This window comes from Triticum aestivum, chromosome 3A (genome assembly GCF_018294505.1).
Source record: "Triticum aestivum cultivar Chinese Spring chromosome 3A, IWGSC CS RefSeq v2.1, whole genome shotgun sequence".
Classification (NCBI taxonomy): Eukaryota; Viridiplantae; Streptophyta; class Magnoliopsida; order Poales; family Poaceae; genus Triticum; species Triticum aestivum.
The window spans coordinates 543,913,241-543,929,006 of NC_057800.1; the positions used below are offsets into that span (position 1 = coordinate 543,913,241).

Sequence of the window (15,766 nt, forward strand, 5' to 3'; positions counted from 1 at the left end):
TATGTGATACAACCGGAAGGTTTTGTCAATCCCGAAAGATGCTAATAAGTATGCAAAGCTCCAGCAATCCTTCTAAGGACTGGAGTGAGCATCTCGGAGTTGGAATGTATGCTTTGATGATGATCAAAAATTTTGGGTTTGTACAAAGTTTATGAGAAACTTGTATTTCCAAAGAAGTGAGTGGGAGCACTATAGAATTTCTGATGAGTATATGTTGTTGACATATTGTTGATCAGAAATGACGTAGAATTTCTGGAAAGCATATAGGGTTATTTTGAAAGTGTTTTTCAATGGAAAGCCTGGATTAAGCTACTTGAACATTGAGCATCAAGATCTATAAGGATAGATCAAAATGCTTAATAATACTTTCAAATGAGCACATACCTTGACATGATCTTGAAGGTGTTCAAGATGGACCAGTCAAAGAAGGAGTTCTTGCCTGAGTTGTAAGGTATGAAGTTAAGACTTAAAGCTCGACCACGGCAGAATAGAGAGAAAGGACGAAGGTCGTCCCCTATGCTTAAGACGTAGGCTCTTCAGTATGCTATGCTGTGTACCGCACCTGAAGTGTGCCTTGCCATGAGTCAGTCAAGGGGTACAAGAGTGATCCAAGAATGGCTCATAGGACAGCGGTCAAAGTTATCCTTAGTAACTAGTGGACTAAGGAATTTTCTCGATTATGGAGGTGGTAAAAGAGTTCGTCGTAAAGGTTACGACGATGCAAGCTTGACACCTATCCGGATAGCTCTGAGTAGAGAGACCGGATACATATAATGGAGCAATAATTTAGAATAGCTCCAAGTAGAACAGTTGTTTGGAATAGCTCCAAATAGAGCGTGGTAGCTGCATCTAGGAGATGACATAGAGATTTGTAAAGCACACACGGATCTGAAAGGTTCAGACCCGTTGACTAAAACCTCTCTCACAAGCAACATGATCAAACATAAAACTCATTGAGTGTTAATCACATAGTGATGTGAACTAGACTACTGACTCTAGTAAACTCTTGGGTATTAGTCACATGGCGATGTGACCTGTGAGTGTTAATCACATGGCGATGTGAACTAGATTATTGACTCTAGTGCAAGTGGGAGACTGTTGGAAATATGCCCTAGAGGCAATAATAAAAGTATTATTATTATATTTCCTTGTTCATGATAATTGTCTTTTATTCATGCTATAACTGTATTATCCGGAAATCGTAATACACGTGTGAATACATAGACCACAATATGTCCCTAGTGAGCCTCTAGTTGACTAGCTCGTTGTGATCAACAGATAGTCATGGTTTCCTGGCTATGGACATTGGATGTCGTTGATAACGGGATCACATCATTAGGAGAATGATGTGATGGACAAGACCCAATCCTAAGACTAGCACAAAAGATCGTGTAGTTCATTTGCTAGAGCTTTGCCAATGTCAAGTATCTCTTCCTTCGACCATGAGAGCGTGTAACTCCTGGATACCGTAGGAGTGCTTTGGGTGTATCAAACGTCACAACGTAACTGGGTGACTATAAAGGTGCACTACAGGTATCTCCGAAAGTATCTATTGTTTTATGCGGATCGAGACTGGGATTTGTCACTCCGTGTAAACGGAGAGGTATCTCTGGGCCCACTCGGTAGGACATCATCATATGCGCAATGTGACCAAGGAGTTGATCACGGGATGATGTGTTACGGAACGAGTAAAGTGACTTGCCGGTAACGAGATTGAACAAGGTATTGGATACCGACGATCGAATCTCGGGCAAGTAACATACCGATAGACAAAGGGAATTGAATACGGGATTGATTAAGTCCTTGACATCGTGGTTCATCCGATGAGATCATCGTGGAACATGTGGGAGCCATCATGGGTATCCAGATCCCGCTGTTGGTTATTGACCGGAGAACGTCTCGGTCATGTCTACATGTCTCCCGAACCCGTAGGGTCTACACACTTAAGGTTCGATGACGCTAGGGTTATAAAGGAAGTTTGTATGTGTTTACCGAATGTTGTTCGGAGTCCCGGATGAGATCCCGGACGTCACGAGGAGTTCCGGAATGGTCCGGAGGTAAAGATTTATATATGGGAAGTCCTATTTTGGCCACCGGAAAATGTTTGGGATTTTTCGGTATTGTATCGGGAAGGTTCTAGAAGGTTCCGGAGTGGGGCCCACCTGCATGGGGGGACCCACATGGACGTGGGTAGTGGGGGCAAGTCCCCACACCCCTGGTCAAGGTGCACCAAGATCCCCCCTTAGAAGGAATAAGATCATATCCCGAAGGGATAAGATCAAGATCCCTAAAAAGGGGGGATAACAATCGGTGGGGAAGGAAATAATGAGATTTCTTTCCTCCCACCTTGGCCAACGCCCCAATGGACTTGGAGGGCAAGAAACCAGCCCCTCCACCTCTATATATAGTGGGGAGGCGCATGGGAGCTATACACAAAGTTCTGGCACAGCCCTACCTCTCTTCCTACTCCTCCTCTCTCATGGTGCTTGGCGAAGCCCTGCTGGATTGCCACGCTCCTCCACCACCACCACGCCGTTGTGCTGCTGTTGGATGGAGTCTTCCTCAACCTCTCCCTCTCTCCTTGCTGGATCAAGGCGTGGGAGACGTCACCGGGCTGTACGTGTGTTGAACGCGGAGGTGCTGTCCGTTCGGCACTAGGATCATCGGTGATTTGAATCACGACGAGTACGACTCCATCAACCCCGTTCACTTGAACGCTTCCGCTTAGCGATCTACAAGGGTATGTAGATGCACTCTCTTTCTACTCGTTGTTGGTCTCTCCATAGATAGATCTTGGTGACACGTAGGAAAATTTTGAATTTCTGCTACGTTCCCCAACAGTTTCTTCTTCTTCTTCTTCTTTTTTTGTCAAAACCTTCCATGTCCTTGTAGCTATATCACTTGAAAAAGAAGAAATATTCAAAATCGAATTGTTCACAACAAACCTATTCACATCCATACATCATCCATCTCAAGCACGCACATACATATATTCTTTTTTTTGCGGGTGCACATACATATATTCAAAATTATGAATAAGCTAGATTAAGCATAATCATCAACTCTGTCAAAATTGACATTGTCTTCGTCGGGTCAGTGCTGCTTTGAGAGTAACAAAGCCGATTTGGTTATTCCATCAGCTCGGAAGGATGTCTAGGGTTTTTTTATCGTCGTAGAGTCTTGTTTCTTCTCTGAGCCGTGGATCTTTCAGGATTGACGTCACCGTCACTTCCCGATTGTTCGCATGGATAATACTTTTTTGCAGTGACTACATGGAACTCCAACGTCAGCAACATCTGCACGCCATTGAGACGCGCAGGGTAGAGAGGGTAGAGGATTCTCTGAGGACTAGATAGTATGTTTCCTTTTATTTTAGGAGTTTCCTTGTAAATATGATGTTTGATTAATGTGAAGCTCCAGATTTTTCAGAAGATATGACACAAGTGTAGGGAAATACACATAAGAAACAATTTTTATATGGTTTTCCTCTGCTCAACTACATAAGTAGCACATAACTCGCCATTAAGATGAAGAGACAAACTTATAAAATAAAGCTTTTTCGTTCCTTTCTTGGGCTTGTTGAGATGTGTCATCAGCAAAACCTGGTGTACCGCTGTGTTTGTGTGCGTTGTGTGCGGCGTGAACCTTATTGGACCTTGACTCTGGTGGTTGCTTTGTTTATAAAGTGGGACGAAAGCCTTTTTGGGTATAAAATAAAGCTGAGATGCCCTCGAATGCCTCTAAGGTAAATCACAGTCAATGTCTTTGAGTCTAATTTTGCCAAACTCTACAATAATAAGGTTAAATTCTAACTAAGATAGATTTGGTTAATTAAATGATAAGTTGCAATATTCATAGTTACCTTCTCATTTGCGGCATTTGCGCTTAAAAGTAAATTATGCATATGGTACAACCAGATACACACCGGTTGCTTTGCTTCCGCTGTTGACAACACTAGAGTTAGATATTTGTTTAGTTTCTATGAAATAGCTTAGAAATCGTAAATCCTATTTGGCTCTAGGGAGGATATGCTACTACACGACAAAAATGTATTTTACAAATGTCGAAAAAAAATCTGATACAAATAGATGTGTTCATTGTCACACTGAAATGCTATGTGTAAATTTAGGCGGAAAGCTTAAGCATTTTCGCGTGTATAAAAAGACAAGTCAAACACCAAATGTTACCTCCAAATGTTGCACTTATTTTTTTTCACTGGCAAAGCATTGTTATCCCGTTTCGCATGAAAATTGTCAAGCATCCTTATTACACTAACATCAACATCTACAAAAAAAAATCAGAATTTAAAATTTTATTTTCTGTTTGTTTTGAATGTAGCTAGCGAGCGGCTCAGGAAATGCGTGCTTGTTTACGCTTTTTTAAATGAATATGCACGATTTCATGATGCTTGGTATTAACATTGAAATTTGAGATCCAATATATTATTATGCCACAGGTCCATGTTATGGAATATGATGACCTATTTCGTCATTTGAGTCAAACATAGGATTTTTGTCTCATTTTTCTAGGGTTGGGTTTTACTTTGTCATGTCATTAAAATGAGATATCACAAAATGGTCAAAAAAAATTTGTTGAGGTCAATTTTGTGCACAAAACATACTTTACGGCTTTTGCCTGTAGCTCTAAACCATTCTTTGGCTCTGTTGACAAGATTCCTGGCCGGTGGGTCCCACTGGTAAGTGCACGAGTGAAAAAAAACGTAATACAGCAGAACAGACTAATATTGCTGGTCTAGTGTAAGAATTACTTTTTTTTTAGATTGAGATAGCTCATCATTCATGGGGAATGGTAGTGTAAGAATTACCTGAATACCTCAGTGTTGTATTGGCATATGGTGTATTAACCGGGAATTAAAGTTTACTACAAATGAAGCAAAAACTCAAGAACCATAATCACAACTGAGAGCAGACACTTTTTTTTAGAATCAAATAATCCATCCACCAAATTCAATTCAATGTACATATCAACACATACAGATCCCACCTAATCTAACATAACGAGTTCAAATATGATTCTCAAATCTCAACCACGATAAGAATCCACGACAACGCAGAACAGAGGAACTGTCCATACGTTCAGAACTAAGCAACCGCTAGCTCTCCAAGCAATTCAGTCCTCGCGGTTGGCAGAGCGGCGCGACTACCACGACGACAGCAGCGAAGGCGAGGAGGGTTCGTCGGTGCCGACGGGGACGTCGGAGAACGGCGCCAGCACGCGCCTCACGCTCATGGACCGCATCGACCGGAAGCTCAGGGACCTGAGCCTCTTATCTTTGGAGAAGACGTTCGACGAGTTGCTGAGGATCAGGTACACCAGACCCTGGACGAGCAGGAACACGGCCACCTTGGCCAGCGCGCCGCGGAGCTCCGTCGTGATGAAGGTCCCCTCCATGGCCACCGGCGGCGAGATGTCAACAAACGAGGGGTGTGTGCGCGCGCGCGTGCGTGCGCGCGTGCGTGTGTGTGTCGTGAGATATCAGCTCGTTTGTGCTATCGGCGGTAGTGTCTGCCTTACTCTTGCAGTCTGGGTTTATAAAGAGCTGTGGGTTTGGCTCGTGCGGTTGCGAGATGTGATTATTTTTACCTGGTTGTGTACGCAAGTGGTGAAGTGCTGTGGGTTTGGTGGGCATCTTCGGCTCTGATTGGCTGTGTTGCTTTGCCGGGAAGGAGCTGTGGCCGTGGAAGAAGTCGTTGGTCTTCGCGCTTTCCACTTGTGCTAGCAGTTAATTTGGACCTCGATGTGGTGTCGTTGTGTGCCATCGTTGGATCGGTTTGACTTGCATGTATAGTGTACGAGGGTTGACCATGGAGTTGCTCATGCCTGCCTCCTGGAGCATTTGGATTTGCAGAAATGAGTTAATTTCAAGGAGCCTCTTATCCAAAAAAGGTTTTTCCTTGCTTTGTATCTCAAAGCAATCAACATCGATCACAAAACAAATGCTTAGGCGAGCAGCACATCAAGCCAAAAAGAAACAAAAAAGAAGAAAGAAATCCCAACAACGGCAGCTCGACAAAGCGTAGATGACCCGCCACCGCTGCGCCCTGCGGAATTGACCCACCACGATCCAAGGCTCTGATCCGCCACGTACCAAGCAACAGCTCCAAGAAGGAATGTGACCCCGACGACGCTGCTATCTGGACGTGTCCTAGGGTTTCCCCCGGCACGCGGAGGGGAGTGGGGGACGGAGACCACCGACACCCTTCAAAAAGGAAAGGCGACACCGCATCGGAGCCGAAAGAACCAGCAAAGATTTCTCCCGCACTCCATACCCCACCGCCAACCGGACCGAAGCCAACCCACCGCCCACCAGCATGCGCCACCGCGGTCGCGACGCCACCCATGCTGCCTCACTGAGATTACCACCATGAGGCCCATAGGACGAGGATAGAGGCGCCGGGAGCAGCAACATTGTAGCCGCGCGGGAGCGATCAACCTCCATGACCGTCGTGCGGGAGGCCCGTGCCACTGGCACCGTCGCGGTCACCGTTCAGACGCGCCAGCAGGGCATACCAGGCCACCCCTGGCCCGGCCAACCCGAATCGGGCCCGCAAAGCGCCGCCGGCCACGCTGCAGCAGGGCACCGCCAGCACCCCACCGCCCATCGCCGCTCCCCCGCCTCCCGGAAGTCACGCCGCTGACCCACCACACTGTCGGCCCGCCCAGACCCAGATGGGCCCAAAGGACCTAGATCTGGGCCAAGCGGGCGTCGCCAGGCCGCGCCACCACGCCACCAGCCGGTCTCCCGCGTCGGGCCAGGATACCCCGCCGCCGCCTAGGAACTCCCCCCGGCGCCGCTCCGCCCCGCGTCGGAGAGCAACCGAGAGGGGAATGGCCAAGGGCCGCCGCCGCCAACGTCGCATGTGCCAAGCCCGACGGCGGCGGGGAGGAAGGGGTGAGGGGGAGCTGGAAGAAGAAGGCCCGGGGTGCGGGCGACACGATCGCGAGAGGAATTTTTTTTTTCCTTTTTGAACACACCCCCCCCCCCCCCCCCCTCCCTCTTCAGGCGCGGAAAGATTGTCAAGGACGAAATGACATCGTTACTGCATATATAGAGCTAACAGGGCTAGCTACGTTAGCCTTAGGTTTATGTACTAACATGTATGCTCGAAAATCTGTTGGCGTGGACGAGCTCGCGCGCTCACTTTATCGTCAGCCGTTAGGTCACATTTAGATACGGGACGTCCGCCGTGGTACAGGGGGCTGACAAGGGGATATTTAATGAGCATACGTAACGGCAAGAGGCGCCGTGAGGACGGGTGACGGTGGCCGACGTTTAAGCGTTGATGACGGTGTTTCCCGTAGGCCCGTTTGTTTACTGTTCTGTATCAATATGTACCGGAGTACGGAAGATCGAGCAGTAGGTGGACGGCCTACTGGTTGTATTTAACTCAGCCCATCTGCTCGTTCGAGGTCTGCAACCTTTTCAGTCCAAGGTGACCAAGTGGGAGAACATCAATCGAAAGAGGATTTGTACGTACCTCAATCAAAGAAGATACATGGGGGAAAGCTTGATGCTCTGGGTTGATGTCGATGGCGAAATAATCTGAAGTTGCAAAGAACTGAAGCTGCTGCTCATGTTGATTTGTGGCTCCAAGGATGCCTGCAGCAGAGCTCGAAGAGACATGCGTAACAGAGCATCCGCTCGAGAGAGGTGCAGACATCTCTGTTATTGATCACCCACACGCACACAACTGTTTTTTTCTATCAGACAACATGATGTAGAGGAACGGCAGATGAATGCGCCTTGCGGCCGAAGAGATGCAGCACCTCCTTAAGTACACCTTCTTGCGCCGAGCGCGCTCATGTAGTTTGAAATTCCAAATTGGGGATTTCGCGTTCGTGGCATACAACAGGATTGGATGCCACCTGTTGTCGTGCGATGGCATGCATAGTTAACGTCTTGATTCGGTTCAAAGGGCTAGCGACAATATATAGTAGGCAGTAAGAAAGAATTACTGCAGGATCCGGTAATAAAATGGTGAACTTTCAGGAATTTATGCTCGTACATAGATTGTACTTGTAGTTTAACAGCGATGAGACTTGTTGATGAACAGGTTCTCTCGTTAACAAACACAACACGTAGCACACAGCAACAAACGCTGTGTCTTATTACACAGATGATATATAAATACTGCATGCTGAGGCCTCAACAACAGAGAGTCTGCAAGTTTAATTCAATCGTGGTAATGACATTTGTTTCCAGAGTAATCGGTTCAACATGGAGAACAACTTTTAGGTTGTTGCAAGTTCTCCTGTGCCCACCGATTCCACAGTCTGAGCATTTTGCCTATTTCCTCTCCTTCTGGGGAAGATCTCTCTGTGGATATGTGGGGCTCTTGTGTCATGGTTCTCGGCATATACTGCACAAGCGAATCCGTTTGCTTGTGCTGCACTTGCCGACATCCTGTGCAGTTGCTCGTTGCTTGAATTTCTTGCTTTTTGCACCTCGATCATCATATGGAGGTTTGTCCCTGCTGTTGGTTGGTCGTCCGGCCTTTCTTTTTCGCTCTGGAGCTTTTAATCCTATAAAATCCCCAACTGCACTTCCTTCTGCATCACTTGCATTGCCGCTGGCTTGTACAATTGCTGGAAGAGCTTCTCTACCTTTATTTTTTGTTTGCAGAGTTCTGTCTGTCTTCCAATCCGATTCCATCACGGACAGCAGCTATTGGTGATAGTTTATCCATTTTTGGTTCAACATTTCCATTGCACACTCACATGCTTCTGGATTTGCATCTCCCAACCTCACTACTTCGAGTGCCTGTGTGTACAGATTCAAATGTCTGGATGTTACTGAATTTACATAAATGTTGTCGTTCTGAATATGTGACAGGTGAGCTGGCAGTACATCTCTTGCATCCTTTGTCCAACTTTTCATAATATGTTTTGCAGGTATTTGGTCTATGCCGAGGAAATCAAGTACCTATCACATGCACATCTATTATGCTTTTTGAGACAGTTGTTTTACGAGGAGAATAGAATGCTTTCTTAACTTGACCCCATGGCAGCAGAGCAAGCCAGTGTGTTCAAAATTGCCACACTCACATATCAGGTTTGCCCTTCCATCGACAACTTCCACTTTGTATACAATCCTGCACATTTTTTCATGTTTTTTTGGATGATATCGTCGAACAAAATATGTTTTACCTTTAGTAACCTCTTCTACTTTGTATTGTCCTGCTTCATATATAACTTCCACAAAATTTTCTAATATGGCTCGTGTGTAGATTTTGCTGGCATGCAGCTCGAGTGGTGTGTTTATTTTCATAACAGGGGCTACCTGCACATGTAGAGGGTGTATTAGACTCATGGTGGCATGAATGACATAGGATACTATATTTTCAATAACTTCCTATCTTGGTGCATCTCTATCAAAAAGAAGTCTCATGTACTGGCGAACAAATAGATGCATGGGGCACCTAGCTGGAACATAAGTCTTCAACATATGGTTGGCACTCTCGCTACGTTGTGTGATTGTCATCTTTCCACAGAACTTTCCATTAAAATATGGTTTTGCCCATTTTTCCCCCGTTTCATATATTTGGGTGAGGTAATTGTGTTTTTGCAAACCATATCTTTCGGTTAATTGCTTCCTTGCAGTCTTGAATTCATCAACTGTGAGCATAGTGGTATTGTGCTCTGTTGGCTCCTGTTGACCATAACAAGTTCTGTATGCGGCTCTCTCCATCATGTTGTACTCCGTAGTATAACCCAGAGTCTTTTGCTCCTAACTCTGCAAAACATCTATTGTCTTCTTCACATCATTATCTGCTTGTTCTCGATTGATCTTGCCACACAACCCCCGCAGAGCTCTTTTGCTGACTGATACATTGTCCATTGAACCAAAGAAACTGCCGATTATATTGTACACTTTGCCAATGCTGATATTATTTTCACGGAGCTGTTTGATAACACCCCGTGTATATATATCAATATGCCTGTGTGAAGGCCAGTAAACTTTCTCACCATATTTTCCAGTGAGTGCATGATTGTGATCTGGTCTGTACTCGTTTATGTACCAGCCATTGTCATTAGACCGAAGCAACCGTATCATTGTAGGGCATCTGCATCTGTATGTCCGTATGTTACTCTTCTTTGGGATTCCCTGCAAGCAATACAACAAATACCAGCTTGTCACTCTTGGCAATTGACATACCTAACTCGTGAGCTAGTTTAGGATAGATGGTATTGAACTGGAATGAGGACTTACAGAGAACCCACAAACTATCTCTTGCATGCATTTTGTTCTTTCAACATTTACCCTGCTCTTTCCATACCTTACTCCAAATCCGATTTCCCATGAATAGAGATTGTAATAATCATAAGCTTCCCCAAGTGAATCGAAGTTGCTACCAACTACAGGAACTATGACAGTGTCACTTTTCTTCTCTGCATATCGACGAAATATTTTTTTCCAGGGCACTCATCCTTGCAGCACATGGTTGACGTTCTGAAGGTGCACGACCGACACGGACTCTGCAGTATTCAGAAATATGTATTTCAAAAAATGCTTCACTGCGTTCGATGTTCTCTGCATTATATATGCATGTTCCCAAATTTTGTTTAGTTACTTTCAGAAGAGCAATTTCCCCCTTATCAATCAAATATAAGGAATGTTCAGAGTGTGGTATACCTTCGTGTCCATCGAGGGGATGTAGGGCCGTCTTTGTGTGAAGATTGCTGGGAGGTTGGTGCTGACAGGGCCACTCCATCGCAAGTGCTGTGCAAATATAATTGTAGGGTGACTGCCGCCTCTCCAGCATCTCCAATGCTGGACTCAGCAGCCGCACATACGAGAATTTTGGTGATTCCGGCGGTCACAAATGGGTCTCCGCCGGCGAGATCCGGCAGGGGAAATCTAGGTAAAACAAAGCAGCACAGGAATAGGATGGTGGTCTACGTACTTCGGATTCCACGGAGGAAAAGAATGGGGGCGGGAAAATTTACCTGTCAACTGGAAACTCGATTGAGTCGCCTTCGGCGGTGGCCATCGCCATAGCCATGAGCTTCTCACCTTAGGCGGCGCCGGAACGGAGAGGATAGATTGCTTTTACTTTTCAATCGCTGGTCTGTCCAACACGGGTCCCACAATCTGACATACACCTACCGTTCGGTATACGCCGTCTGCGGGACGGACGCAGCTGACGGGGATGGTTCTGTACCACGAGAACGGACATGTACCAATGGAACATCATACTCGACGGTCGTCTGTTGTACGTTAGTTTAGACGCGTCCGCCGTTTTCGCGACCGTACTCGACTTGTTCCCATACGATCGCATTTAATACAATCAGCAACGCGTCCTGCAACTGTTCGTCCACTTAGCAGGAGCGCGCGAGCTCGTCCATACCAACGCCATTCTCATGCCTAAATTAGCTAACTCTTCTAGTAACTAGTAGTGCATATTTTAGTTATTTGGTCGTATGATTTGCAGTAGGTAAATCACCTACTGTTTCCCTTGGGTAAATCACCTACTTGGACGGCTTGGTCAAAAGTTACCATTTCAAGATAGTGAAGGGTAATCGGGTGAGCAGGAGTTATAATCGCCCAGCAGCTACACATGTGCAAGCAATATCCCTATCCCGGAAGCAACGATCTCCAATACATGAACGTGATTGAACACGAAACGACTCCTTGGCGATCGATCGCGGGAGCGATCGATTCCGACCGCGCTCGTCGCTCCACCTATTCCCTTTCCCTTTCTAGCCTTTTTCCTTTTCTGGAAAAGCCCAGCCGTGCGCAATTCCCTTTTCCTTTTCCATCCCCTCCTCCTCCGCTGCAGCTGCCCTGCTGCTTCCCCTCCCCCTCCTCGCCGAGGCGCCTCACGAGCGCTGTGCCCGCACGAGCGCCGCGAGGGAGGTCGCTAGTACGACGAGGCGTCGCGCCAGCACTAGCACCGCGAGGTCAAAGGGCAGCAACAGGCAATACGGCGAGGCGCAGCAACCGCACGGGCTCCGCGAGTTCCAGGGCCGGAAGCGGCCAATACGGCAAGGCGGTGCCTGTCTGGCGGCCGTACGGCCTCCGCCGCGTGCGCGACCTTGCTCCTGCGCCTCCTACCCGGGCTGGACCTCCCCCCGTGCGTCGTCCCCACCCGCATCACCAAGCTTCCCAACGGCGTCCGCGACTCCGCGTCGCCTCCGAGGATGTCCAGGTACTACCCACCTCCCCCTCCCCTCTTCCTTCCGATGAGTCCATGGCTGACAGCGGCACCGTCTCCGAGCTCACGAACACCTGGATTTGACAGGGAGCAGCACAGGGATGGCGAATTTGGCCGCTCTGCTCTGATGATGCCGTTAGAGCACAACTTGCTCGTTCTCAGCATGAGGAAGAAGATGATTTAAATGTTTTGGAAGGACTAATCCAGTGAGGATGGTGGACAAGAAAATATAGAAGGAATGTGTATGTCAAAACTGAAGAAAAGCAGACCACCTTGGTGGCTCTGTTCTCACAAAAGAAGATTGTTTACTGTTTCACACAAAATCGGATTTTTGCCAGCAACTCATCCACCTTGGTCTCATCTTTCGTTGACGACCAAGCATCACGTAGCAGTATCTCTGCGAAAATCCATAGAAGTATCGGAACCGGCTGTGGATATGGGAAAAAGAAAATCCCTAAAATGCATCTCTGAAACAATGGCATTTTTTCAGTGAATGAACTAAGGATAGCAGGTGCCACTGTTCCAGATTGTACTAATTCTCTGAAAATTGATTTGTTTTTCTGTAGCAAGTTGTCGTATGAATTTCAAAAAGGAACTATTCTCTGAAAATTGTTTCGTATTTCTGTAGCAATTTATTGTATGGATTCTGAACACTGTTCAAGGAAATCAGCAGCTGCCATTGTTCGGAGAATGAGCTAATTCTCTGAAAATCGTTTTGTTTTTCTGTAGCAAGTTAATGTATGAAATCTGAATTTGTTCAAAGAAATCAGCAGCTGCCCTTATTTTACATCAGTTTACCCCCTCTTAGTAGAAAGGAACAACTCATTTCTCTCGCTACTCCTAATTTTGTGTTGTGCTTTTGTGTAGGAGGAGGAATTGATTCTCAGACCACAAAAACAACAGAACAACAGGGATGATATTCAGGTTTACATATCTCCATAGGGAATCGGAACCGGCTGTGGATGTGGGAAAAAGAAAATCCCTAAATGCATCTCTGAAACAATGGCATTTTTTCAGTGAATGAACTAAGACTAGCAGTTCATTTTTATTCTGTTGGGGGAATCTATTTTGGACGAAATTCTGAACACTTTTCAATGTGATAGCAGCTGCCACTATCTCAAGAATGTACTATTTCTCTGAAAATCGCTTTGTTTTTCTGTAGCAAGTTGTCATATGAATTCTGACAGCAAACTGTCATTTGTTCAAGAAGGAATTATTTTCTGAATTTTTTTTGTATTTCTGTAGCAATTTATTGTATGAATTCTGAACACTGTGCAAGGAAATCAGCAGCTGCCATTGTTCAGAGAATGAGCTAATTCTCTGAACATCGCTTTGTTTTTCTGTAGCAAGTTAATATATGAAAACTGAATATTGTTCAAAGAAATCAGCAGCTGCCATTATTTTTACATCAGTTTACCCCCTCTTAGTAGAAAGGAACAACTCATTTGTCTCGCTACTCCTAATTTTTTGTTGTGCTTTTCTGTAGGAGGAGAAATTGATTCTCAGATCACAAAGAACCACATAGCAGCAAGGGTGATATTCAGGTTGACATATCTCCATAGACAATCTAACCTGTACAGGGATGAGTAAGATATGAAAAACTTCAATTGAAAGCACCGCAAAGGTATATAAGCAATGGTAACATCATTTGAAGAACATCCCTTTCCTCTTTTTTGTTCCCTTCAAGCTTCTTTTCTAACTCTGAATTTTCCATATTTTTCATTCTGTGGCAGCCCAAGAATAGTACAATGGGCTCGACATTGGTTGAACATAGGGTTCTTGCATGCAAGTGTATGGCCGGGTAAATAAGTACGTGATTAATATGTTGGGAAAAGCAGTAATGGTCGAGCAAAATGAATAGGATAGACACAATCTTCTCCCACCAAGTTACTGGTCAAGATACTATATCGAATGCGACATTGCTGTAAGTACAAACATAAATATGGGCAGACAATACTCTCTTTTTTCCATTCAATGCTCTGTTCTTTTTTGTGCCCCCCCCCCCCTTCTGTGCCTTTGATGCATCTTTGATCGGGTCAAATTTTTCCAGAAATTATTCCAAAAGGCATTTGAAACTCCAATGGCGTTATCTGTTCACCTGAGGGAGAGAATGATAGGATTCCAGCTTGATCGAATTCACATGGTATTTTTCGTAGTCCAAGAAACAAGCCATACAATTTATAGTCTCCATGCAAGTCCCATGTCTTTTTTATTTTTCAGTAAAAAGTCACCATGGCGTTTTGTGCTAATATTTTTTGTTTATTTTTGGGTCAATGTACAGGTGTTTTTACCTTTAAGCTCATACGGTTTCTGTACACAGTTGTTGCTAACTTTAGGAAAAAATGTTCGAAGTCCTCTGCCCAAACAACAGAACCGACTTGATTGCTGACGAAGCTCAGCTTGTAATCAAGAATTTCAAAGCTTCTTTCAGGCTGGCATACAACAGATCACAAATAAATGTGACTGACATGGGCGTGTCTTTCTGGAGTGTGTGCTCTTCAAAATAAAGAGTAATGCAATCCAACGACTGAAATACTAGCATTTTTAAGCATGATCCTTTTCAGTATTTAGCAACCACCCCTTTTCGTCTTTTTTGTATTTTTTTGTCCAACTGATAACACACACATCGCATATTCAGGTAATGCAGCTCAACTTTTTGCTGCTTAAAACCTCATCCTTTTTTATGCTTTTTGTCAGCCTCATTTTTTCTGTTTCATAGTCTCTCACATGTGTTTTATATCTTCATTTCTTTATATCCTGCTGTGTTTTTACACCAACATAAAATGTTTTTCCTTTTTTTACTTCAAGTTAACTGTTATTTTTATGTAAAACAAAAACAGGAGCATGCAAAGAGCCTGCGCGAGAGTCTAACTTACTACATGGTCGCTCACCCTTGCAATGAAAACCTGATGCCAGAAACCAAACAAATCTTAAGAAAATATGTGAGTATTGACTTATCTACTTATCTCTTTAATAACACCCCCCCCACACACACACACACCCAACCTCTTTTTTATTTCAGCTGGCTTTTTGTTACGTCATTTATTTTTGTGCTTTGTTTTATTTATTCACAACGTTCTTAAACTTCCTTTTTCATTGAAAAATAACTTCCTTTTTTTCTATGCTTTCTTTCTGCAGGGTGTTCCATTCGACTACTCGCTACGTGTGACTAAACGAAAATTTTATTTCATTTCCTCTGTCTTTTTTGCAAACAGATTTATTTCTCTTTACAGTTTTTCCAAGGTTGTATGTATTCCCCTGTGATTTCTAACCTTTTCTTTTTCTTTTCCCATGAACATAAATCTCACATACTCCAGGGTATTCTCCATGGGGTCCTGTTGCACAACAATGTTAACAACATCTGGCTGGAAATAGGTCAAATTCTTAAGAATACCACTGCCACCCTGTCTTAGTGTGAGTCGAGGCGGACGTTGTCGCGGTAGCGACGACGGACGCCGAGACGAGCACGTGACACCACCGCCATCCTGTCTTAGCGTAACGCGAGTCGAGGCGGTAGCGACGACGGACGCCGAGACGAGCACGTGACACCCCCGCCACCCTGTCTTAGCGTAACGCGAGTCGAGGCGGAC

The 15,766-nt window shown here is 45.1% G+C and overlaps 2 long non-coding RNA genes and 1 pseudogene across 6 annotated transcripts; 1 reads left to right on the forward strand and 2 right to left on the reverse strand.

The window, feature by feature from the left end:
- Positions 1 to 4,926: 4,926 nt before the first annotated feature.
- On the reverse strand, positions 4,927 to 5,513 carry LOC123058590 (uncharacterized; annotated as a pseudogene).
- A 2,476-nt stretch (positions 5,514 to 7,989) lies between these two features.
- LOC123062121 (uncharacterized) lies at positions 7,990 to 11,121 on the reverse strand. 2 transcript variants are annotated; one of them, XR_006429534.1, is made up of 4 exons: positions 10,969 to 11,121; positions 10,655 to 10,879; positions 10,232 to 10,497; positions 7,990 to 10,126 (listed from the first exon to the last, which is right to left on the reverse strand). It is a non-coding gene; the product is annotated as an uncharacterized lncRNA (long non-coding RNA). The 2 variants fall into 2 exon arrangements; XR_006429533.1 differs by having other exon boundaries at positions 7,990 to 9,301; positions 9,441 to 10,126; positions 10,655 to 11,085.
- Positions 11,122 to 11,655: 534 nt separating this feature from the next.
- LOC123062122 (uncharacterized) lies at positions 11,656 to 15,508 on the forward strand. Of its 4 annotated transcripts, XR_006429536.1 has the most exons (9): positions 11,659 to 12,170; positions 12,264 to 12,687; positions 13,044 to 13,301; positions 13,663 to 13,800; positions 13,910 to 14,100; positions 14,227 to 14,319; positions 14,458 to 14,686; positions 15,017 to 15,118; positions 15,315 to 15,508. It is a non-coding gene; the product is annotated as an uncharacterized lncRNA (long non-coding RNA). The 4 variants fall into 4 exon arrangements; XR_006429537.1 differs by having other exon boundaries at positions 11,656 to 12,170; positions 12,264 to 13,100; XR_006429535.1 differs by having other exon boundaries at positions 11,658 to 12,170; positions 12,264 to 13,301.
- Positions 15,509 to 15,766: the final 258 nt, after the last annotated feature.